The sequence below is a fragment of the Papio anubis genome, chromosome 11, assembly GCF_008728515.1.
Source record: "Papio anubis isolate 15944 chromosome 11, Panubis1.0, whole genome shotgun sequence".
Lineage (NCBI taxonomy): Eukaryota > Metazoa > Chordata > Mammalia > Primates > Cercopithecidae > Papio > Papio anubis.
Genome location: NC_044986.1, coordinates 124,335,956 through 124,360,143, shown reverse-complemented (window position 1 = coordinate 124,360,143; position 24,188 = coordinate 124,335,956). Strand labels below are relative to the sequence as shown.

General features: G+C 42.9%; 1 long non-coding RNA gene across 2 annotated transcripts in view; it reads right to left on the bottom strand.

The window, feature by feature from the left end:
- The window catches only part of LOC103887232, a 34,139-nt gene extending 10,398 nt beyond the window's left edge, over positions 1-23,741 (bottom strand). Inside the window, exons 1-3 of one of the 2 annotated variants that reach the window (XR_004177129.1) lie at positions 18,218-23,741; positions 8,333-8,409; positions 2,467-2,642 (exon numbers count right to left, since the gene is read on the bottom strand). This is a non-coding gene — a long non-coding RNA (uncharacterized LOC103887232). Of the gene's footprint in view, positions 1-2,466; positions 2,643-4,288; positions 7,463-8,332; positions 8,410-18,217 lie in introns of those variants that run through there. The other variant, XR_002524129.2, reaches the window with a different exon arrangement.
- Positions 23,742-24,188: the final 447 nt, after the last annotated feature.

Genomic DNA, 24,188 nt, shown 5'->3' with positions numbered 1-24,188 from the left:
TATTAGAAAGAAAGCAATTACCACTCGAAGAGGGGGTCGAGATGGCGTTTCACAGCTGCTGCGTCACCCCAGAGAAAGCTCTTCCTCGAAACCTGCAGGTAGCTTTATCTACGTCTCCTCCAGTTCTGGCCCATGACAGGGCTGTGCTTTTTCGTTTTAAAACTAGACAAGTTTATACCATTTTGAAATGATTTAAAAAGACATCACTTAGTATGGTACCATGCTTAGATATAGTATACAATAAACTACTTAGGGGAACGATGGTGGGTTGGACTGACGGGGTGTTGACATTTCAGAGAATTGGTTGGCTCAATCCAAGGGCAGACGACTCTGCGGCCAGGAGCACGGTTTCTGCTGCAGCTGTGGAACTCCCCTTGGGAGTATGGCTTCGTCTCATCAACACGAACTTCTTCGTTCATTAATCCCAGCAGTGATGCTAACAGAAGTTAGTGTGAGAATAAAACGAGGCAAGGTATGTGAAATGTCCTGTTCTCTCCATAACTGTACATGGTAGAAACACAATGGCAAACTCACTGCTTATCCCTCTCCTCTTTGTTCTTTTTTTTTTTTAATCCTTCTGCCATTATTTTCTGTTCATGGGATTCCAGATGGAAATAGATATGGTAGAACGTTGAAAGGAATTTATTTGCTTAGTGGAAGTAACTGTATCTAGTGAACATTAGTTCAAAATGGTTTATAATGTTCATCAAATTGTTAGGATTTTTACTGCATCCCAATCCTAATCCTTTTCACAGCTTGTTCCCAACTGCGGCATGCACCTTGGGCATTTGGTTAATGGAGGTGCCATCACTGTGGCCTCATACGTCTACACTGCTGGCTGTTTCAGCCTCCTGGGGATACCCAACAGCCTTTGGCTGCAGTGGTACTCACAGTGGGGTCCACCCAGTCCAACTCAGCTGCAGCCATGGTCATTTAGCTCCCTCGTCCTTCCCTTTCTTCAGCACAGCGTGGTAGGTGGATTTGAGCATCCTACAGTTAATGAGAGCAGCCGTGTAATAGAGTCTGGGACTTAAGACCCTGTGTGGTCTCCTTTGACCAAGGAGCAACAAAAAGGGAGTAGCAGAAAAATCCCCTCCGCTTCTCCCTCCGCGGGTCTGTTCTGAGCTGGGGAGGCCAGCAAGACCTGTCTGAAGACAGCCTGCGAGGCTGAGCCGCCAGCCGTTACTACTGAGTGCTTCTACTTCTGTCAGTTAGCACCTTGATGTTTTTTATTTTTCCTCCTTGCCCCACTTCCTTTTCTTTCCTTAGTCTTAGTATGCTGGAATTGCACTTCCTAATGAAAATTACAGCACACAAATTTTGCCTGATTCTCCGTTTTCTAGGGAGCAGAGGGAATTAAGAACACTGCTGCGGTGCGTTACTTTACAAGGCAGATTTGTGGACTGGTCATTTGGAGGGAATGACCTCCACTACCTCAGTTCTTAGCACCCCATGATGAGAAAAGCATGAGCCCTGTTCCAGGAAGAGGCACATACCCAGAGCCTGGACTATCCTCAGTGGCAGAGAACACTTTCCGTATACAAAGCACTGCCCACTGACTGCTACCAGGTTCTCATCCGTAACTGGCCACACGTATGTGAATTAATTGTGATCTCAGTATTACAGGCTCATCATTTCCTAGGGCTCCTGGTGGCGGCAGTAATGCATCATCATTTGATGATGATCATGACACATCTGGGAACCAGGCAGGAAGGAAAGAGTTGGTTACATCATCAGGTAGACCAGATGCCCATGCCACCTGCTTCTTTGGCCCTGATGCGCCTCATCCTCAGCTTCTACCTGGCCTCATGGGAGGCTTCCAGCATCCGCTGGCAGAGCATAAAGGGACTTGAGTGACATTCACAGAATTCATACAGTACGTTGCTCCTAGACTGATGTGGACCTTGGTTGCACTGCAGCCCCTCTCAGCATTGTCCCTAAAGGACATGGGTGCAGGGCAGCCCTCCAGGTGGCAAGTTGAGCTGTACATTTGGTTTTCCATTTTATTTGTAGGGAGATACTCAGGAATATATACCAACTCGTGAAGGGTCATCAGTGCCTGAGCTGGAAACAGTGATCTCTGTCCTGGATGGCCACCTGCTTCTCCTGCAGCTGCTCCCAGCCCTTGCCCAGCGGACCAGGGAACACAGTGGCTCTTCTGGCCACTGTGAAGGGATGAAGTCTGTGTGTGGCTCTGAAAGGATGGGCTCTCTCCTACCACTGCTGAATGTTCAACATTCCAACAGTAGAGTCCAGTGCTGGGTTCTGGGTGCAGCACCTTGGGTGCCACACTATGCAACAGACCACAGACCCTGCTTGCCTGAGAGGGGCAGCTCTTATCCTTATCATAACTGATGCACGCTGCAGAGATGGGAATGACTTCCTGCCCGATAGACCTCAGGCAGGAAAAGCTGCTGAGGCCAAACTGACTGATCAACAGACAGCACATCATACAAGTTTTCTCACCAAAAAGTTGTTAGGGAGGAACAGACAGGCGTGCGCCGGGGGCTGACGACAGGAAATGTGCTGCTCTTTCCCTGTATCCACCGCCACCCTCTGCGGCAGCTGCGGAGTAGAGAGGTGATCACTCAGCCAGGGAGGGGCAAGCGTTTTTCTTCAGCAACTTCTCCATGTTCTTGGAACTCATGCAATTCAAAGGAAAAATAATGAATATGAAAGACAATATGGAAACACCTTCAGGATAAATGGCAGAGTGGAGAGCTCTCAACATAATGCAAAATGCCTCTTTTAGCAAGAAAACCATATGAGCTCACAGCCCCTTTGTAGGCACTCAGTAAGATTTTCAGAAAATTTATAATGGCTGTGATTCTCTACATATTTATTTAAAATATGATTAAATACATTTCCTACACATTATTAAAAGGCTGCATTGAAATTGGGAAGGTATATATATATGTGTGTGTGCATACATGTATATAAAATTATTATTATTATTGTTTTGAGATGGGGTCTTGCTCTGTCACCCAGGCCGGAGTGCAGTGGCGCAATCTCAGCTCACTGTAACCTCCGCCTCCTGGGTTCAAGCGATTCTCCTGCCTCAGCCTCGGGAGTAGCTGAGATTACAGGTGCGCACAACCACACCTGGCAAATTTTTGTATTTTTAGTAGAGATGGAGTTTCACCATGTTGGCCAGGCTGGTCTCGAACTCCTGACCTTGTGATCTGCCCACCTTGTCCTCCCAAAGTGCTGGGATTACAGGTGTGAGCCACCACACTCTGCCAGGTAAATATGTTTTTACAAAACATCAATTGAGATTTTTTTCATGTTGAGTAATAAATTCTACACAGTGAAAGGGTGAAAAATTGCATGGTATTTAGCCCAGACAATGTCAAACTAACCTTGCATTCCTGGTGTAAACATAATTTGATAATGAGGTACTATATATGTGAATTATACATATGTATGATGTATATATAGATGATGTGTATATATGAATATAAATAAACATGCATACATATTTGGTAATGAATTATTACATATATTATTAGGTTCATACATAAAATATTAGAATGTTTTACTTTATCAATATTTTAGTATTTTGTTGCCTTTTTAAATGATTGATATTGGCTTGTAATGCTCCTTTATCTTTTAATCCTTAGTAACCGGATCATATGGAAAGTGCATATTTAGTTTTTTAAGAAACCACCAAATTGTCTTCCAAAGTGGCTGTATCATTTTGCATTTCCACACACAAAGAATGAGAGTTCCTGCCTCTCCACATCTTCAGCAGCAACTGATTTTGCCAGTGCTTTGGAATTTGGTCATTCTGGATGTCTAGAGGCACCTAATTGTGATTTTCATTTGTAATTTCCTAATGACATATGCTATTGAGCATCTTTTCATATGCTTACTTTCTTCCATATATCTTATTTGGTGAGGGATCTGTGTAGACATCTTGCCCAATTTTTAAAATGATTTGTTTGTTTTCTTCTTGTAGAGTTTCAAGAGTCTCTATGTATTTCAGATACCAGTTCTTTATCAAATATGTGTTTCACAAAGGTTTTCTACTAGTCTAGTTTGTCTTCTTATTCTCTTAACAATGTATTTTGTACATTTTGATTTTCAGTGAAGTCCACCTAATCAATGATTTCTTTCATGGATTGTGCCTTTGGTGTCATATCTAAAAAGTTATAGCCAAATTCAAGTTCATCTAAATTTTCTGCTATGTTATCTTCTAGGAGTTTTATAATTTTATAGTTTGCATCTAGGCCTATGAATAATTTTGAGTTGATTTTTGTGAAGGGTGTAGGTATACATCCAGATTCTGTAGTTTTTTTTTTTTTTTTTTGCATGTCGATGTCCAGCTATTCTAGCATTGTTTGCTAAAAATACTATCTTGTCCCCATTGTGTTGCCTTTATGCTTTGTCAAGACTATGTTTGTATAGGTCAACAAATACCACACAGTTTTGTGTATTGTAGCTTTATAGTAAGCTTTGATGTCAGGTACTGTTAGTTCTCTAATTTTGTTTTATCTCCTTCAAAATTATGCTGGCTCTCCTGGGATTTTGGCCTCTTCATACAGACATTATATTCAGTTTGTTCATATTCACAAAATAACTTGCTAAAATTTTGATGGGAATTGTGTTGATCAAATGGGGGAAGAACTGACATCTTGACAATATTGAGTCTTTCTCTCTATGAACATGGGATAGCTCTCAATTTATTTGATTTTTCTTTGATTATTTTAATCAGAGTTTTCAAAATTTAGTTTTCCTCACATAGATACTGTACACATTTTGCTACATTTGTACTTAAGTATTTCATTTTTGAAGTGCTGAGTAAGTGCTACCATGTTTTTGACTCAAATCCAATTGTTCATTACTGGTATAAACAAGCGACTGGCTTTTGTATATTGACCTTAAATTCTCCAATTTTGCTCTAATAACTTATTTGTTCAATTTTTTGCTAAAATTATTAGTTTAATTATTTTCTACAATTTTGGTTGATTCTTTGGGATTTTCCACATTAAAATTATGTAATCTGTGAACAAAGTTTTATTTTTTCTTCCCAATTTGTATGCATCTTCTTTCTTTTGTGTCTTATTGCATTAGCTAAGATTTCTAGTAAGTGTTGAAGTAAAAGAAGTGAGAGGAAACAGCCTTGTCTTCTTCCTCATCTCAGTGAGACCTTTTTTTTTTTATGATGAAAGGACAGAAACCCCATCTTTCTTCATAATGATAGGAAGCCTTTATAAAACACTCAATATTTTAAATATTCAAAACATAGTAAAAAATTGCATTTTAATTTAGAGGTTAGGAAAAGAAAACCAACACATGGAATAAAATAAGCTAAATTTAGTAACATTAGTAACATTGTAAAATAAGATACTGGTATTTTAACAGGAGCACCCTGGGGAGAAAAATTCCTATTTAACAATTAAATGTCAAATTACTTTCCAGAGATAGATATGTGCTTAGGGTTGGCTCAACTTCATCCCCAAATTAAAAGGCCACACAGAGATATGTAATCATACTGCAGTAAGCACCTCACAAACTGTTTACTTCAAATGCGTGTCTATACAAATGATAAAATCAAATGCAAATGCATTTTCTTAGAATAATGATGCCTAAGACATTATATGGCTTTTTGTTTGTTTGTTTGTTTTGTTTAGTTTTTTGTGTGCAAACAAGTAACCTTTGTCTGGCTGAAAACGTGTAGTGGACTGTAGTATTTAAGAAGCCGGCGGAAAGCAGAATGATACATTTGGATAATGTGAGGAATGTTCTCAAGAGGCAATTCGTGTAAGTGTGGTAGAGTCGGGAAGCCGCTATGTGTTTGCAGTGACCTGGGGCTGGGAACAGGGCAAACTGATCCTCAGCATGACGATGAGGGAAGCAGAGCCCACCAGAATCTGAGGACAGGTAACTGTAGGGAGAGGCCCACCCACCCCCTCGCCCCCCGTCGGATCCCTGACTGTTAAAGGCACAGAGCCAGTTTTTGATACCCAAGAAAGCTAGATATAGCCATATCCAAACTTCATCTCTTCCTTTTTCCAATCATCTGCTTGTCTTCGAAGTGACCAAACCCCGATAGAAGCGGATGGCCAGAGATCCTTGGATACTGTTCACACAGGTGAGCTGCCCTGGACAGAAAACAGAGCTAGGAAGGGTGGAGGGCGAGTCTAGTGCTACAATCCCAAAGTGACCAGCCCAGAGATCTTACAGACATGGTGTTTTAGATAAAGCAAAGGGTGGTGTCAGTTAGCTCCCATTGCTACAGGGTGGAAAGGGGTCGCCTCTCCCAGTTACTTCCTGTTCACACTGCTTGATATCCACCCGCCAGATCTTCAGGACGACTGCCCAGCATTCATCTCTCTATAGGGTGACACATTCATTGAAGGATATTTGCACTGAAGTTGGATTTAGCGTCGGCTCCAGCTATGGTCGCTGTTAGGGAGTGCATGTTTGTGTCCCCTCAAAATGTGTATGTTGGAATCCAGCCTCCAATGGATAGTGTTAGGAGGCGGGCCTTTAGGAAGTGGTCAGACCATAAGGGTGGAGTCTCATGAATGGAACTAGTTCCCTTATCCAAGCCCTTATATAGGAGCTCATAAATAAGTGTCCTGTATGAGAGAGCTCTCTCGCTCTTCTCCACCATGTGAGGACACAGTGAGAAATTGGCCGTAGGCAGGCTGGAAGACGGTCCTCACCAGAACCTCACCTTGCAGACACCCTGATCTCAGAGTTCCACCCCTCTCAACTGTGAAAAATAAATCTCCATTGTTCAAAAGCCACTTAGTTATAGTATTTGGTTAATAAATACCATAAGCCAACAATAAAACCATAGCCGGGGTCAACCATGACAGAAATGATAGAAAATAGATTAAGCTTGGTGAGAGATGGGAGGGAAGACATGGCTCGATAGAAAATAGATTAAGCTTGGTGAGAGATGGGAGGGAAGACATGGCTCGATAGAAAATAGATTAAGCTTGGTGAGAGATGGGAGGGAAGACATGGGTCGCACAGATTTTGAGAGACACTATCTTGGGAGGGAGAATGAAGTGTCACGGAACGGAGGAGGAGAAGCACAGAGAACTCATGGAAAGGCATCATTTTCCTCATATTGCCCTGGGGTGGCCTTGCTGAGGGATCCTGGCCAAGCAATTCGAATCAGCAACACACAGGCAGTGTCTGGGCTTCCCCTACACAAACATGCACACTCACGGGTGCAGGAGCGTCTGCTCACTCCTGCCTGGACCAGTTCCCCAAACACAGAGTTTGTGTGAAGTGAACCAGTTTTTACGGAGTTTCCCAAACAACAAAGGCTTCCATTGCAGGCTGCCATATTTTTCCCTGCGATCTTGAGAAAAATATCTTAATGTTGCTGGTTTTCAGTACCCTCAGCTTTAATGTGTTGTACTAGGAATGACTGTTGCTGGCAGCTTCCCTGAGAAGCAGAGTCTGAAATTGGAGAGCTGGTAGATTGTTATTAGGTGAATACCTGTATAGGGAGAGAAGAAAGCAGGAGAGAGGGCAGAGGGAGAAGGTGGGCTAGGGGAGCCGTGCCCCCAAATGGTCTTCAGACTTGTCCTGAGTTGTGCAATGTGGGGGATCCTGTGGGGGGTGGTGGACAGCTGAGGGCCCTCAGAGCACCCTGGAGGAGTAGGTCCTCTAGTCCTGTGGGACAGGTCGGGGTGCAGCCCAGTGGCCACATCGCCTACACAGTGTAGCAATGATGCAGATGAAATATTACAGAATTATTAGTCACGATTAGCTTTTCAAACGATTCAAACAGAAAACACAGGCTCTCTTTGCCCTTTGACTGCTGAATCACCAAGAATCCAGTTTGATTATAAACAGGTTATTTTTCTTTCCATCAAAATCTCCTTGGGTCCACATTTAATTTGGATATAATTATGATCAAATATCAGATAGTGTATTCTGGGTGAGTTAGCCCAGTTTCTCAGCAACTAATTATCTCACTGGGTTGACTTTTTCAGGTATTTTTTCAGGCCTGGCTCTTTTTAATCCATTGAATGTTCTTTTGGAACTGGCCAATGTTATTTTCCCTGAAGTATATCTCACCAGCCCCGAGTCGTTTTTTACTATTTGCATTCGTTTTAAAATTGAAAATATGTTGAGAGTCCCAAGTACCCAATGTAGGTATCAGTAGAGTTCAAGGCTAGCATAAAAGCCATATCCCTTGGAAGGTAGTAGGAATGGGAACTCATCTGACCTGAAGAAGAACAGGACAGCAGAGAGAATAAAAAGATGCAGGTGGTAACATGGAAATAAAGACAAAACAAGCAATGTGTGGAGGGAAACTTGCATGTGGAGAGGGAGGAGTGACAAGTCAGAGAAAGCTTCTTACCTGATTAAATAGGGATTTTCTCTAATGACATCTTGTTATTCTGATTTCTTCACTCAGGATACATTGTTAAGTTCCCACTGTAATTATAAGAAGCATCCCAGAAACCATTCGTAATGTTGGTTTTCTCCAATTGCACAGTGACATGAAACCCTACAGTATCAACATTGGATTTATGTGGGTTTTATATCTACTCTGAATAAAATGAAAATATTTAGATTTATATATTTTGAAGTCAGAGATGAAGTGTTATTTATAATTAAACATAATTAAATATTATTAAGTATAATTAAATATGTCTCTATCACTTTTTTCTACCATACAACGAAAGTTTTTTGGTAAAGATAGATCACTTGAATTCTATTTTACCTACGGTGAAAAAAATTATTTAAATGTAGCTTGTTGTGAGATCAAGCTTTCTGCACTGAGATAGAAAAATTGGTAATGCGTATCTTAGCTAAAATATAGAAGTGTGCTAAAGATTTCATGAAGTGATTTTTCAAACTTGGTTTCATTCTTGTTTACTATATACACTCAAATATACTCATTGAATTTAAGCTTTGATAATTAGTAGTTTCTTATTTCCAATTAGATTTATTGGTAAATGGCTTCTTTTCTCTACTTTCTTTGTTGTTAGGACTTACCTTTGACATACTTCAATCTCTCCCCCATATTCACACACCTCTTTGTAATTTAGTTATCAATATTCTTATTACAGTTTTATTTTTATTTTTAAAAATAATCCAGTAAAGCATAGCTTTTCCATTATTTTCAATAACACTGTGTTGTTTTAAATGTATGCCCAGGAAAAGTATGTGAATGAAAGATGTTTTAAAAATCAGTCTGATTCTTTTAGCAGTAGAATATAATCCATTTACAATTTTTGTCAAAACATACTCTAAATTACTTTAGTCACAATACATTACGTTTTCTTTTTATTATATGTTTTGTTGTTTTCTTTTGAGTGTGTGCTAATACTGATTGATGAAATATTATTGATTTCCATATCATATTACTAATAGTACTAGTGGATTCCTCTAAAATTTGTATATATGCATTTAAACCTTGATGTCTTTATCAGCCTCCCTTGTATTGAATAATTTCTTTGACTTGCACTGATATAAACATCTTTCCATATCTCTCCTACCTCTACTCTCACTGCCCACAGATAGCAGAAATTTATTTTTAATGACCTTTAATTTTAGGTTTATTTTTAGAAATTAAAATAATTTTTGAAATTAAGTATCTCTAATTTTGCATTAAGTATCTTTAATTTTAAGACTGTTTTAAGCTACTTCATTGACATTTATATACCACATCACCAACACTTACTTTGACCTGTACTGTGAATTGTATTGGAGTTAATGCTTATTGCGATTCCTTGTACTTTATAGTTTCTTCTTTTCAATGATTCTTGTTCTTGTGCTTTGCTTATTTGTTTAACTAATATATGAATCTAAGCATGTATTATAGCTATGTTGTCAGAATCATATTACTATATTATAGAGCTTCAACTTCATATACATTTAGCAAACTTGATTCTCATTTTTTGAGCTGCTGATTTTTTTGTTACCTAATTACTTTCATAGGTCCATGTCTAAGGTAGCTGGTAAGTATCCAGTAAGTTAACAATTAAGGCCATTGTATAGTTTTCCTAGGGGCCCTCTCTGGTGTCTTTCAGTTCCATGGAGGGCCCCTCTCACCTGCAAAGCACAATTAGCTGTTTTCCCAGGAAACAGAGATTTTCTATCCGAAGTATTGGCAGGGAGTCAACCACAAAGGAGAGCCCCTTGGGGAGAAGAGAGGCTTTGCAGCCCTTCTCTGTTGCCCTCAGAGTTCTCTGCAGAAGCGTTCACACTGGACACAGGAGGCAGCCGGTGCCAGGGCACTCAGGATGTGGCCAGCTTGAGGGCAACTTTCCCAAGCACAGCCCTGGGGAAGCCCCATCCCTCAGACCCACTCCCTGGTGCCTGGTCTTAGCTCCTTCTATCTTCTTGTTCAGCTGGGGGTAAGGCAGGTGTGCAGATTTCAATGAGAAGGGGCTGAAATTGTGGGAGCAACATAGGGAAACACATCCTGTTATAAACAAGCTGTTTCTGGTTAGATATTGTTTTCATTTTTTTTTAATACTTTTACTTTGTCTTTTGATGTCCCCAGATTGATTCTCTCAAGAAAGGGCCCACCATGGCAGAGGTTACATAGAGCAGGACCAACTAACAAAGTCCACTGAGGAATGACTCGCTCACTGCTTCATTAGCACTCATTCCTTGTGAGCCAGCTTGCTCCACGGCTGTCTTCGTTCTCAGCTCTGAGGTTTGGGGACTCTGTGACATTCCACCAGGGAATGTGTTTCTCTCTTGGGTGTCTCCTTGCCCCTCCCCATCGCTGGCTCTTCACCAGTAATGGCAGTTTTCCTTATTCTCTTTTATATCTACCAAAAACTCCTTACCATCTTCTGTATCACAGCTACTCCTTCAGACCAGAATTAATAGATATTTCTTCTAGTGGGCGGCACTTGGTGAGTGACATTGCTTTCCTCTAAGATGGGAACTGTGAAAAAGTGATGCGTTAAACAGGGTGGAAGTATGTTTGTGGGTACGTGTGTGTGTTACTTCGCTCAGTTTGGGTGGTAGTATTTTTGACACGCTTATGGGGAATGTACATGAAGTTATCCAATAGGTGACCTAGAATTTAGAGAAAATAAGGCTTTGAGAACAATCCGTATGAGCGGATGAGATCCTTCAGGGTGGCGTATGATATACTGTTAGACAAACTTACTTAGCATTTCCTGATGTCAAACACACCTGCAAGTGCTTTATAAGCATTCGCCCATTTAATCATCATATTTACTATGAGATATATATCATTAGCATATATGTTTTAAAGAAGAGGAAACTGTGGCCCAGAGAGGTTAAGTGTCTATTATGTAAGATCTCACTGGGCAGAGACAGGAAGATTCAAATGACAGAATCCTCGAAAACATCAGTATGTAGAGACGGAAGAGAACATGAAGTCCGTCAATGAGACTAAGGAGAAGCTGGAGGGCCAGGAACAGGCCAGAGAGGAGAGTTGGTGTTGGAGAGGCGAAGGGAGGTGATTCTGGAGGAGGGGCCTATGGCTTCCAGGGCACATCCAGGGCGGTCACTGGAAAGCGGGAGGACCTGCAGTGTCCGTGTGGTCACTGGGAACCTTCTCCTGGGAAAGTTCACAGTGGAAGGTCCTACTGAGGAGGGAGTGAGGAGGGAGGAGGGAAGGGTGAGGAGATGGGCATGGGTCTGCTCAGAGGTGAGGGAGGAAGAGGATGATGCAGGTACTGTAATGCCACCCTGGACGGAGACACAGGGGTATGTGTGTGTGTGTGTGTGTGTGTGTGTGTGTGTCTGAGATGACCTGAGAGACACCAAGTACATGAATAGGAAGGAGAGGAGAAGCCAAACACCTAAGGCCCAATGCCACCCACCTACGAGCACGTAGAATGAGGAATCAAGACCCCTGGGAAGTCTGGTCTTCCAAAAGAAGAATGGAGGCAAACACATGTTGAGCCGTGGGAAATGGGAGTGAAGAATCAAGAAAAGACAAAGTCTCTGACGAATCAGCTTCCAGGACAGCAAGCAACGCCCCTGCCTTGATTCTGCAGCATTCACCCAGTGACACGAGACCCGGCCACCAGACTCATGCATGTCAGCTGTGGTCCTTGCCAGAGGTCCCTACACATTAAAACAGATCGATTCCACATCACTCTTACAGCTCACTCATCTGTTAGAAATAAAGTAAAATTCCTCTTAAACACATTGCCTTATAAAATGTCATTTTATCAGCTTCCTGTGTAATATGCATATTTTGCATTATTTCTGTCTCAAAGACATTTGGTCCTAGCATGCATGCAGAACACACACATGCATGTACACATCGGCACATGTATGCACAAGCATGCATGCACACACGTACACATTCACACACACATACCTATGCCTGCAGAACACATGCATGCATGTACACATCTGCACACACATACACATGCACACATCTGCACATACACATGCCTGCAGAACACTCATATGCCTGTACACATCTGCACACATACACACATGCTTGTACACATCTGCACACACATGCACATACGTGCAGAACAAACACATGCATGTACACTTCTGCACATACATGCACACATACGTGTACCCATTTGCACACACATGCACACACGTAGAACAAATGCATGTGTGTACACACACACATATACAGAACACACACATGCACATGCAGAACACATACATGCATGTACACATTAGCACACACATACACATGCATGCATGCACACACTTGCATGTACATGTACACACGCACCCTCCCTCCTTCATGCGCACAAATCCCAGTTTTCTTCCCTGAGTTTCTGTAAGGTGCTCTGCTACACACCACTTACAACCTCAGAGCCCCAGTGAGGGTTTGTCTGTGGCAGTCCCAGGACTGCAATGCGTTATTTGATTTTATGTGAGAGCCATCCTTTGTATCTCATTTTTTGTCACAGGATATCAAGTGCAGGTCTTTGTACAGAACAGATTCTCAGTAATTGTTTATTGATCCATTGGTAGTGACTGATATTTTAGGAATTCTTTGGGGAGAATGATCACAGCCATGGTGCCCAGCAGAAGAAAAGGGTGGTGTCATGACCTCTGGATGATTTACAATGACAGGTGTGGGTTTACACTTTTTCTCAGCATTCTTATATAATGCAATAAGATGCTTGCTAAAAATACAAGTTTTAGAGATTTTTTTCCACTTGGATTGGAGCTGAATTGCTTTGCACATTCTTTGGAGAAAAAGCTGAAATTCTGTTAGCTAGCATTATGAGTCAGCTGTCTATATTTATGACAGAGATTTTATAGAGTGCATATATTTATTTGGAAATGGTACCTGAGGGAATAAGGAAATCAGGATGAATGTCTTATGGTGTCTCTCTGTGATACCTGAGCAACTGTTGTAATTCTACCAATTCTGTAAAAAAATCATGCAGGCATGCAAGTTAATTGTTTGGAATTTTGAGTGCAGAAAATCTGAGAGAATGAGTTTTTCAATTTCATTATTTTTGCTTAGTGTAGACACATTCAAATACTAAGAATCATACTGCATTTTAAAATGAGATCTATGAAGACTGTTTGCCACTATTTGCTGGCCTCCCTCTTGCACACTTATTTGTGATGGGGAGGCTACATTGTTTTTCTCCACAACAGGCATCAGAATACATTTTCCGGAGGTAAAATCATGTCTGGAAAAATGTTTTCTACCCTTAGCAATGATCAAAGTAAGACCCCGGGTATTGGTGACTCCCAAGGAGTCAGAGAAAAGGGATGTTTCTTTGCATGATAAAATGTTGCATGTACTTATTGCTGTGCAGAGAGGAAGAGGAAAAGAGCAACAGAGAGAGAAGGTGAGGTTAGATAAGGAGGCCAGAAGGAACATGGGTGATGTCACTTTGCTCAAGAGCAGGCAAAGAGAGAGAATGCCAAGCGGTCAACGTGAACTTTGGAAAGCAGGGACGTCTGGAAGAGAAGGGTGACTGCAAGGCAGGTGCTTCTGGGCTCTGTGATCAGCGCCAGGTGCAGTTGGGCTACCAGGAACCTTGGAGAGAGTGCTCAGAAGTAGACACTGGGGCTCTGGGGATTTAAGGCTTGGTTTCTACTGTCCTAGAAAGGAAGAATTGGGAGGCTGTTATTTAGATGGCAAGGGACAAGCTAAATTCAAATTGTGTTTTTTGTGGCAACTGAAAGGACCACAGAATAATAAAGATATTACCAGTGCTTAAATATGTGACAAGGCTGGGCGTGGTGGCTCACACCTGTAATCTCAACACTTTGGGAGGCTGAAGAGGGTGAATCGCCTGAGTCCAGGACCAGCCTGGGCAACTTGGTGAAACCCTGTCTCTACAAAGAAAACACAAATATTAGCCAGGTGAGGTGGTGCGCACCTGTGGTCCCAGCTACTCAGGAGGCTGAGGTGGGAGGATCACTTGAGCACAGGGAAGCCAAGACTGTGGTGAGCTGTGATCGTGCTATTTATTTATACCTATTTATTACTCAGCCACCAATATCCATTTACTTAGCTGTTCAATTCCAGGGGAATGGATAGCAGTACCAGAATTTTTAACCTGCACGCCCACAATAAACACGTTATTAACTAGAACATCTTCCCACATAGAGAAATGTCATTTGTGAACAAAAGCAGTACTCCAGCCTGGGTAACGGAGTAAGACCCCGCCTCAAAAATCATAAATAAATACGTGACAAGTCTGGTCATGAGGCTTCAATCACCCCAAGGAACACTTCCTTTAGAAAGTGCACTGTGGCACGCTCCCTGAAGCATGCCAACCCTTAGAACAGACCCACACGCGTGGAGGAGGGGAGGCTGCAGAGGGATGAGAAGTAAAGAGGAAAGGAGGGTGGCAGGCACGTGGGAAAGTGGCCCCTTCAGTGAGGGAGAGTGGACATGTCTCTGCAGAAGGTGAAAATGAAAGAAGGAAAGGGCTTCGATTTCTGGTGAGAAGGGAAATAGACAAAGCAATGAGGGTTCTGCAGCAGACACATTACAGAGATGTGATATACAGCGGTACTGACCAACTCCCAGCGAGCACCCCGTCATTGGAGGTCCTTCAGGCCACATGTCCAGGGTCCTGTGGCAGGGCCTCCTCTCCACACCCCCATCTCTCGACCACTTTGTTCCATTCACATTTCTCCTCAATTCTTTTCTTATTTTTGATATGGAGTCTTGCTTGTCACCCAGGCTGGAGGACAATGGTACAATCTCATCTCACTGCAACCTCTGCCTCCCTGGTCCAAGCAATTCTCCCACCTCAGCCTTCTGGGTTCAGCTGGGATTACAGGCACCCTCCACTACATCCAGCTAAGTTTTGCATTTTTAGTAGAGGCAGGGTTTCATCATGTTGGCCAGGCTGGTCTCGAACTCCTGACCTCACGTGTTCCGCCTGCCTCGGCCTCCCGAAGTGTTGGTTGGGATTATAGGCATGAGCCACTGTGCCTGGCCATTCTCCTCAGTTCTTGAGGTCCTGCTCTGTGGGCTTCCAGACCTGTGAGCCCGTTATCAGCACCATCTCCCATTCTCAGCCCTGCTTTTCACCTTTTTCCTTTTCCCTCAGGCTGACCAGAGAGCCTCAGGGCACAGCGACCTTGGCTGCCGCCTCTGAGGGGGCTGTTTTCCTCCTTCCCCCGTCCTCCTGCCCAGCATCCCACGTGCCAGGTGGGCCCACCTTGATCCTCACTGGTGCATCCAGGCCGGGCCACCTCTGTTTCCTTTAGAACCTCAGAGCCTCACGACACCAGACTGTACCTGTTTGTTCCTGCACCACCTCGCCTGTGAATTTGGAGGTCACAGTTCAGCATAGAAAGCACCTGCTTCTGCAGCCACAGAAACAGCAGGACTCCGCCGTGATGCCTTTGAATGGACCACGACTTCAGCCCAGCCTGTCCCTGGCGAGGCAGCTGACACCCCCACAGCCTGCCAGGCCTGTTTATGATGAATCTGAACAAATGAGTATTTCCTCCATTTCTTCAGCATGTATCCAGGCTGTCCTCTAGAATGTAGGAGCCTCTGGAGGAAGAGGGAGTCCTGGCTTCTTTAACCACCCGTAGGAGCACGGTTGGTGTGACGTAAGCACAAAGATAGCAAGATAGATAGTTTTGAAAATATGTAGATATGTAACAAGCAGGATTTTCTTGTAAAAAATCATACCTTAGGTTAGTCTATAAAGGATAAACGTTGGTAAAAATAAGAGTTTTCTTGCCACAAACCTCAAACAGGATGGACTCACCAAATGTAAGATTCAATATTAATTTCTGTTTTTAAGAGATGAAATATCTCGCATTGTTCACATAAAACCGAGGCCAAGGTGCGTCAGGAGGAGCAAGTGACACGCAGGGAGCATCTATATCTTGGAAAAATGTATCTGTGGGCAGAAACATATGGGTTCCTCTCTGAAAGCATGAGCTTCCTCAGGCCCCATTAGGCGTGCATTTTTCTAAATAGTTACTCTTAAACTTCATACACAAGCCAAACAACATATGGAATGCTGATGATTTGCATAAAATATGAGGTGGGAAACATCCCATCATTTCTTCCTAAGTGTGTTGCGCACTTTGTTTTTGGAAACAGCAAACCCAAGAGGAAAAAAAAAGTGACTTCAGTTTGAGATTAAATGTTAGAAAGGACCTCTCCTCTTCCAGCATCCACCTGGTTCCCTGAGGCCCTCTGTTACGCCACTTCAGTGTGGTACAGCATCTTCTCTTTGGAGTCTGGTGAACTCTTTCAGGCCCCAGACACATCGACTTTTCGTTAAGATGTCACCACAGAATCTCTGTCACGGACTTACTACTTCCACCTGAACAGGCACACTGGCTTGAAGGTGTCAGAGACTTTCACCGTCATGGGCAGATGCTACAGCCCGTCCCTTCCGTTGCTTTCCTCTGGGTTCTGTGACAATAAGTAGGTTGTTCTCACACCCTTGCAAGGGACGTTAAAACACGCGTGTTTGTGAAGTGTGTTTTGGCTGCACCGGGAGAGCCAGGGCACAGCACAGCTCCTGGCACCTTTACCTTAACTCCGTCCATGTGCCGGGAAGTTGGGAACGCAGCGATTTTACACCTCTCTGCCTGCTCTGCCTCTGGGGAGAGACTGGAGGGGTGGTGACAGGTTGGGTAGGGATGCTGAGAGTGAAAATCTCGCACGTGTGGACGTTTATCCTATCGTGTCCGTTCACTCAATTTGTCCCTCCTTCGTCCCTCCTTCATCACACTCATCGAGGGTCACCATGTGTCAGGCTCTGTCTGACACAAGACGACAACGGCGAGTTAAGCCAGAAACAGACCAGGCCATCAAGACCCCCGGAGAGGGTACTGGGCCCACCCCAGCCCTGCTGCAGAACCCAGGACTCAGTTTCCCCATGGCTGCAGGTGTGTGTTCCAACACTCAGTGTTCTGGCTTCAGAGAGCAGCTGTGTTTCTACATCACGCGAATGCACAGGGAAGCACTCTGGAACCTACCCTGAAAAATATAAGTTCTTACTTTCTGTGATACGTCCTCACCTTGATTCACAATCAGAGGTCAGGAGAAACCTGCTGGGGCCATGACTTGTCCTGCTCTCCACGCAGAACCGAAGTGAGCCCTGAGAGGCCGACCCTGTCACCTCGCCGTCGTTAGAATAATCTGCCCATCATCCTCCTGCAAATGTTGCCCTGGAGAGGGGGGTTCTCCTCTGGTTTACTGTCTCTGAGGGTTCTTCCTGGTCTCAATGGTGTTTCAAGGATTAACCGTTGATGATGGACTCCTTATAAATGTAGCACAGAGACGCAGGTAGGCGATGACACAGTGTGATGTGGCCCCTGTCCTTTTCAGAACTGGCCTTTTCTCTCCATGCTACTTGCCTCATTTAGACACATATGTGACTGTTGCTGATGGGATATTTCCAGGGTCTAAGCAATCCTCTCTGACAGATAAGATATCTGCCACCAAAGCCAGATCTTAGCACCAGTTAAGACAGGGTTCTGGCCAGGCACGGTGGCTCACGCCTGTAGTCCCAGCACTTTGGGAAGCTGAGTTGGGGGGATCACGCGGTCAGGAGTTCGAGACCATCCTGGCCAATATAGTGAAACCTCGTCTCTACTAAAAATAGAAAATAAGCCAGGTGTGGTGGCGTGTGCCTGTAGTCCCAGCTACTTGGGAGACTGAGGCAGGAGAATTGTTTGAACCCAGGAGGTGGAGGTTGCAATGAGCCGAAATGGTGCCACTGGACTCCCGCCTGGGCAATAGAGTGAGACTCTGTCTCAAAATAATAATAATAATAATAATAGTAATAGTAATAATAATAATAATTCTAACCCTCACCCCAGGCAGAGATGACGACAGTGTCAGATGGCAGGGGCTCAGAAGAATGAAGGCACAGACATCGACCTCCTCCATCAGAGGCCTCAGTGTGAGAGAGAGGAAGAAAATCTCTCTTGCAGGTGCAGGTCCGGGACCCACAGGTAACAGTGCCAGGCCGTGGCCTTCAAGGGGAGGGGGAGAGGACCCATGGGTAATAGTGCCTGGACGTGGCCTTCAAGGTGGGGGAGGACCCACGGGTAACAATATCAGGGTGTGGCCGTCACAGGGCGGGGGGCAGGACCCATGGGTAACAATGCCAGGGCGTGGCCACCACGGGGCAGGGGGAAGGACCCATGGGTAACAGTGCCAGGGCGTGGCCTTCACGGGGGAGGACCCAGGCCTGCACACATGTCAGTCTTGGGCTCTCCCTCAGCTTGTGCCATCCACCATGAGCTTTTCTGAGCAAAGCATGGCCCAGGCCAGCAGCGGGTGTCTCTCCAGGCTAGGCACACCCAATGCCAGCTCAGATGGAAACCTGGGCGCGTTGGCCGGGAGCCCTGTGCCAGGACAGGTGGGTGGGCTGGCCTGGGGGTCCTTGTAGCCAGAGAGAGGTGGCAAGCTTGGAGGTCTCCAGCAACAGAGATGGCACAGGGAGCACAGCTGGGTCTCTGTCTCCTCCCAGCTGCCTTGGCAGACAACAGGTGCAGCAGTGACCCCCTCTGTGGCAGATGATGGAGGTGGCAGTGACCCTTTCTGGGAAGGAAGTCTGCCCTTGCTACGGTTACCCCGGAAGCTGGGAGCAGAGGCAAAAGGAGAAAGAAAGATGGCAAAGAAAAGAAGAAACACACAAAAAGATGATCTGAGAGGCATCAGAGAGCCAGGAAAGGGAACATTTTGGACTTCTAGATATGGTGGTTCTTGGTAAAAGGGACCTCCAGCACCACACACCGGGCCACTGCAACCACAGCCAGGCGCAGAGGAAAACTGTGCAAAGAGTTTGAGAGTGAAGAGCACACCTCTCCTCTTACCCTGCAATTCTACTCCTGGGAATGCATATCGTAAAAACAAACAAGCCCTTGCGTTATTTCTACTCATTAAAATTAGAGAGTTCGCTGTGTAAGAGGTGATGTGAAAAATTTCCAACCACGTTTGAAACATGAACGGTGGGCTCCGCGCCTCGTGTCTGCCTGGCATGTGTTTCTCCACGGTGCCCGGGAGAAGGTTTGGGAGGCCCACGCCACAGCGTTGGCATCTACCAGGCACAGAGGGCAGAGCAGCTGGGGGAGGCCAGGGCGACGGGAGAATTTTTTTTGTCGTGAAATATGAGTAAAATAAATAGATGCCAATAGAAAAGAAAAAGCATCAGTGTTATAGAAAATAAGTAAAGAAAATTTAAAAAAAAATCAGCGTTAAACATTTTTTGGAATACGATCAAGCAGTAAGTATTCTCAAAATTCCAAGTTTTAATAGAAATAAATACTTTCTCATGAAGACAATTTGAACTTATTTGCTGTTTCTATGTGTCATTCCTTAAAATAACTTTTCCAGGTATTTCAGAATTAGCAGCGTGGAAACAGTGGGGAGCGTCCGTCCCCTGGCTTCACTCCTGCGCGAGGAGCCAGCCTGGGCGAGGTGCGGCTGCGTGCCGGCCTGTGTGCGCATGCGCACGTCCGTGTGTTTCCCTAAACCCAGCCCTGTCGAGAATCACCGAGCAACACGGTGGGGAGACCGGAGCAGGCGGAGAAGCAGGGTGTATGCCAGCCGTGAGGGGAGGACGCTGCAGGGCTGAGTGTCACAACTGCTGGTTTCCTTTACGAAAACGTGTAAGACTAATTTCCAAGCTATGTATGCTGTGTAAGGTGCAGAGCTGAAGCCGGCCAACATCGTGCCTCATGTTCTAGGCGTGGGTGACACAATTTCACATCCCATTTAGTCATCCCAGATCTCCCTTGACAGACAGCAGCCGTCAGGAGACGGTTCTTTCCCCAGCAAGGAGTGGAGGGTGCTATCGGAAACCACTCCCAGAATCTCTGTGGTGTGTGTGTGTGTGTGTGTGTGTGTGTGTGTGAGATGTGGATATTCAGATGTGTACGTTGGTAATATATACACACATATGCATATTAGTCTGGACGTTCCAGGGAGCAGAAGCAATAGGAGATTTTTGATAGGAACCAGACTCACAGGAGTGCTGGAGGCTGAGCTGGAGACCCAGAACAGCCACTGTGGTGGGGTCCAGTCTGAGGCCAAGGTAGATCCGTGTCCCAGCTCAGATACTCGGGCAGAGAGAGAGAGTTCTTTATCATGCAGACTTTCCCTACTCTGCAGGACTTCAGTGGTTTGGTGAGAATCATCCACCTTAGCCAGGGCAATTTTTTTCTCAGTCTACTGATTCCAGTGTTAATCGTGTCCAGAAGCCTTCGCACAGACACCCCCAAAATCATGGTTAAATATCTGCGCATGCCACGCCCAGTCATAATTAATTTTATGTGTCAATTTTATGTTGACACATAAAATTAATTAATGCTGTTAGTTATATTTCTATACAGAAGGGGAGGGACAGAGAGAGAAACAGAGGGACAGAGAGAGAGGCAGAGAAGAGAGGAGAAAAAAGAGGGGGGCTGTGAAAACGGCCCTTAAATTCTAGACAGAGCTCTATTATTGATACGAAGTGTAAAAGTTGAAAGTCCATTAACCTTTCAAAGTTAGAGTTCCTAAATTACAAAAATATTCCAAAACAAATATTTAGATTGTCATGGAAATAAAAGTGGAAAAAGAAATTGTAACCAAACTATATCCACGATAGAGTCACGAAACAGTCTCTAAGTTATGAGACGACCTTGAGGAAATATGCAGACAGCCATTTTTCTCTGGTTTGTATGACTTACAATCTGATTTTCACGTTGTGTCTTTAATACTAGTATAATCATAATCATTCTGCATGTTAGAATGGTGTTATCAGTTTCAGTACATAGAAAATTAAGAATAGGCCCAGTGAATTGTCTAACTTGTCATTTAAAAGAGTTTATAGTATAACATTTATTAAAACACCATATTTTCATCGCAGTATTCCGTTTTTGATGATCTATATTTATTGAAATACCGCTGTGCACACACATTTAAATTTAAAGATTGAAAATTTCTTGCTGTATTCTATAGGAGGAAGTCTAAGAAATTATAAAATTATATGTGTCTATACATACATACAGACTGAGATGTGTGCAGATATAATACAATAAATCTAACATTTAAAAAACAGATTTTCTTTTTTACTTCAAGTGTAAAAAATTCAAGATCAAGGAAAAAATAAAATTTTAATTTGTATTCAGAGACATTGAATGTGTCCAGAACAGATAAGACCTCTGTATTCAACCATGGACCTATGCATATCTAACTTTGTAAATAAATATTTGGAATGATTATTTAAGTTACAATCCAATTTGTCCTTTACAAATGGATTACTATGGGTTCATTAAATTTGTTCATTAGGCCTCCATAAGGGGCCTGCTGTGTTAGGAGAAAAACAGGAACAATTTGGAACAAATTTGTTATGTAAATCAGGGCATGCAAATGGAAAGGAAAGCTTGAGATTCCATGGGCTTTATTTCCTTTAAAGAATGAAATGGCTCAGTCCATTTGGGTAATGGTTCCACAAGCTCCTGTCTGGTGGGTCACTGACATAGTGTGAGACCATGTCAGTGCCTAGCAAAGCTGCACATCTCTGGGCTTTCTGCTTTGGAGGTTTCCGGAAAGGAATATGCTAATCAGTTGAACCGCATGAAATTAAAGTGCATGCACATCAAAAAGCATTGATTATTTGTAGTTTTCCAGGATTCAACATAAATAGCCATTTAACAATCAGGGTCAGTGAATTTACGGGAATATGAGAAAATACATAGATATTCACTCAGACTAAAAATTGGGATTTGGATTTCATAAGAGCATTACTTAAAAGCAGATAACTTTGGAGGTCAGGTAGGTAATATTTGTCCTTAGAGGTTTTAAGCAATAAATTGAGCATTATTCAAATAGATGTAAATGAATGCATGAGAATAAAGATATGAACACAAATTTGGTACCACAAAGCAAAAGGTGATGACTAGATGTGCAGATTCATTAAATTATTGAATTAGCAATCACTCCCACATAATTCTCGCCTGATTTCCAAATTATCTGCTTACCCTTCCTTCATTATTTTATGTTTTATTCCCATTGAGTTATCGACTCTTTTAGTCTGCACATCTCAAGTTTGATTTATACTAACCACATGGTTTCTAAGCCCTGTCATTTTAAATGGCTTATTCCTAATCCCTTCCTTGATTGTATGTCAGACAAATCCTACTCATCTTTCACACCCAATACTCAAGCCCCACTTCTAGAACCTTCCCTGTTCCAAATATCATATTTCTCCATGTATCAGACACTTCAGAGTAATTATTTTCTATTTCCATAATTTATAGCATAAATACTTTATTTTATTGAACATCAATTTCTCTTCTGTACTTCTCCAGTTAGATTATTCATTCCTTAAACTTTGAGGTCAGCCTTAACCATTATATCCCCCAGGACATATAAAACCGTAATGATTAATTAGGTATAATAACTTACTGCTTGTGAACTACACCTAACAGCTACCTATAGAACATTCCACCCGACAGGAGAGAGGAGGCATTATCCTCCAGTACCTATGGGACATTCTTCCACATGGACCATAATATACCATAAAAAAGCCTTAACACATTTAAATAATTAAAAAATTTAAACATAATGTTTTCTAACCATAAAAGGGTTAAATTAGAAACCAATAATGGAAAGAAATTTGAAAAATTCACATGCATGTGGATATTAACACATTCCTAAATAACCAACGGGTAAAAAAGAAATTACAAGATACATTTTAAAATACTTCAAAAGTAACGAAATGAGGACACAACATGACAAAAATTGTGGGAGTGCAGCTAATGCAGTGTTTAAAGACAAATTTATAGCTGAAAATATATACATAAAGAAAGCCAGATAGATCTTTAATTGGTAATCTAACCTCAAACTAAGATATCTGGTCAATGAAGAGGAAACTGAACACAAAGCCATGAGAAGAAAGGAAATAACAAATATTAGAGCAGAATTAAATGAAATACAGAATAGAAAAGCCACAGAGAAAGCCAATGAAACTAAAAGTTGATTATTTGAAAAGAAGAAAATTGACAGATTTTTAGCTAGACTGACCAAAGAGAAAGGGAAGAAGATTCATTTCCCAAACGAGCAAAGAAAGAGGGACTTACTGACAATACTATAGAAATACAATTATTGTAAGATAATTATCATAAGGTATATAATTGGCTAGCTGTGTAAAAGTTGGAAGTTCATTGACCCATGAACAACTACATGATAGCAAATTAGATGGCTTAGATGAAATGGACAAGCATCCAGCAAGACAGAAACTATTAAAACTAACTCAGGCCGGGCGCGGTGGCTCACGCCTGTAATCCCAGCACTTTGGGAGGCCGAGACGGGCGGATCACAAGGTCAGGAGATCGAGACCATCCTGGCGAACACGGTGAAACCCCGTCTCTACTAAAAAAATACAAAAAACTAGCCGGGCGCGGTGGCGGGCGCCTGTAGTCCCAGCTACTCCGGAGGCTGAGGCAGGAGAATGGCGGCAACCCGGGAGGCGGAGCTTGCAGTGAGCTGAGATCCGGCCACAGCACTCCAGCCTGGGTGACAGAGCAAGACTCCGTCTCAAAAAAAAAAAAAAAAAAAAAAAAAAAAAAAAAAAAAAAAAAACAAAAAAAAAAAAAAAAAAAAAAAAAAAAAAAAAAAAAAAAAAAAAAAACTAACTCAAAAGGAAATAGAGAATCTGAATGGGTCTAGTAAAGAGATTAAAGGACTAAACTAGTAATCCCAAAACTAACCACCAAAAAACCCAAGACCTAGTTAGCTTTATTGTTACATTTTACCAAACACTTAATAAAAAATCAACATTAATTTTTCTCAA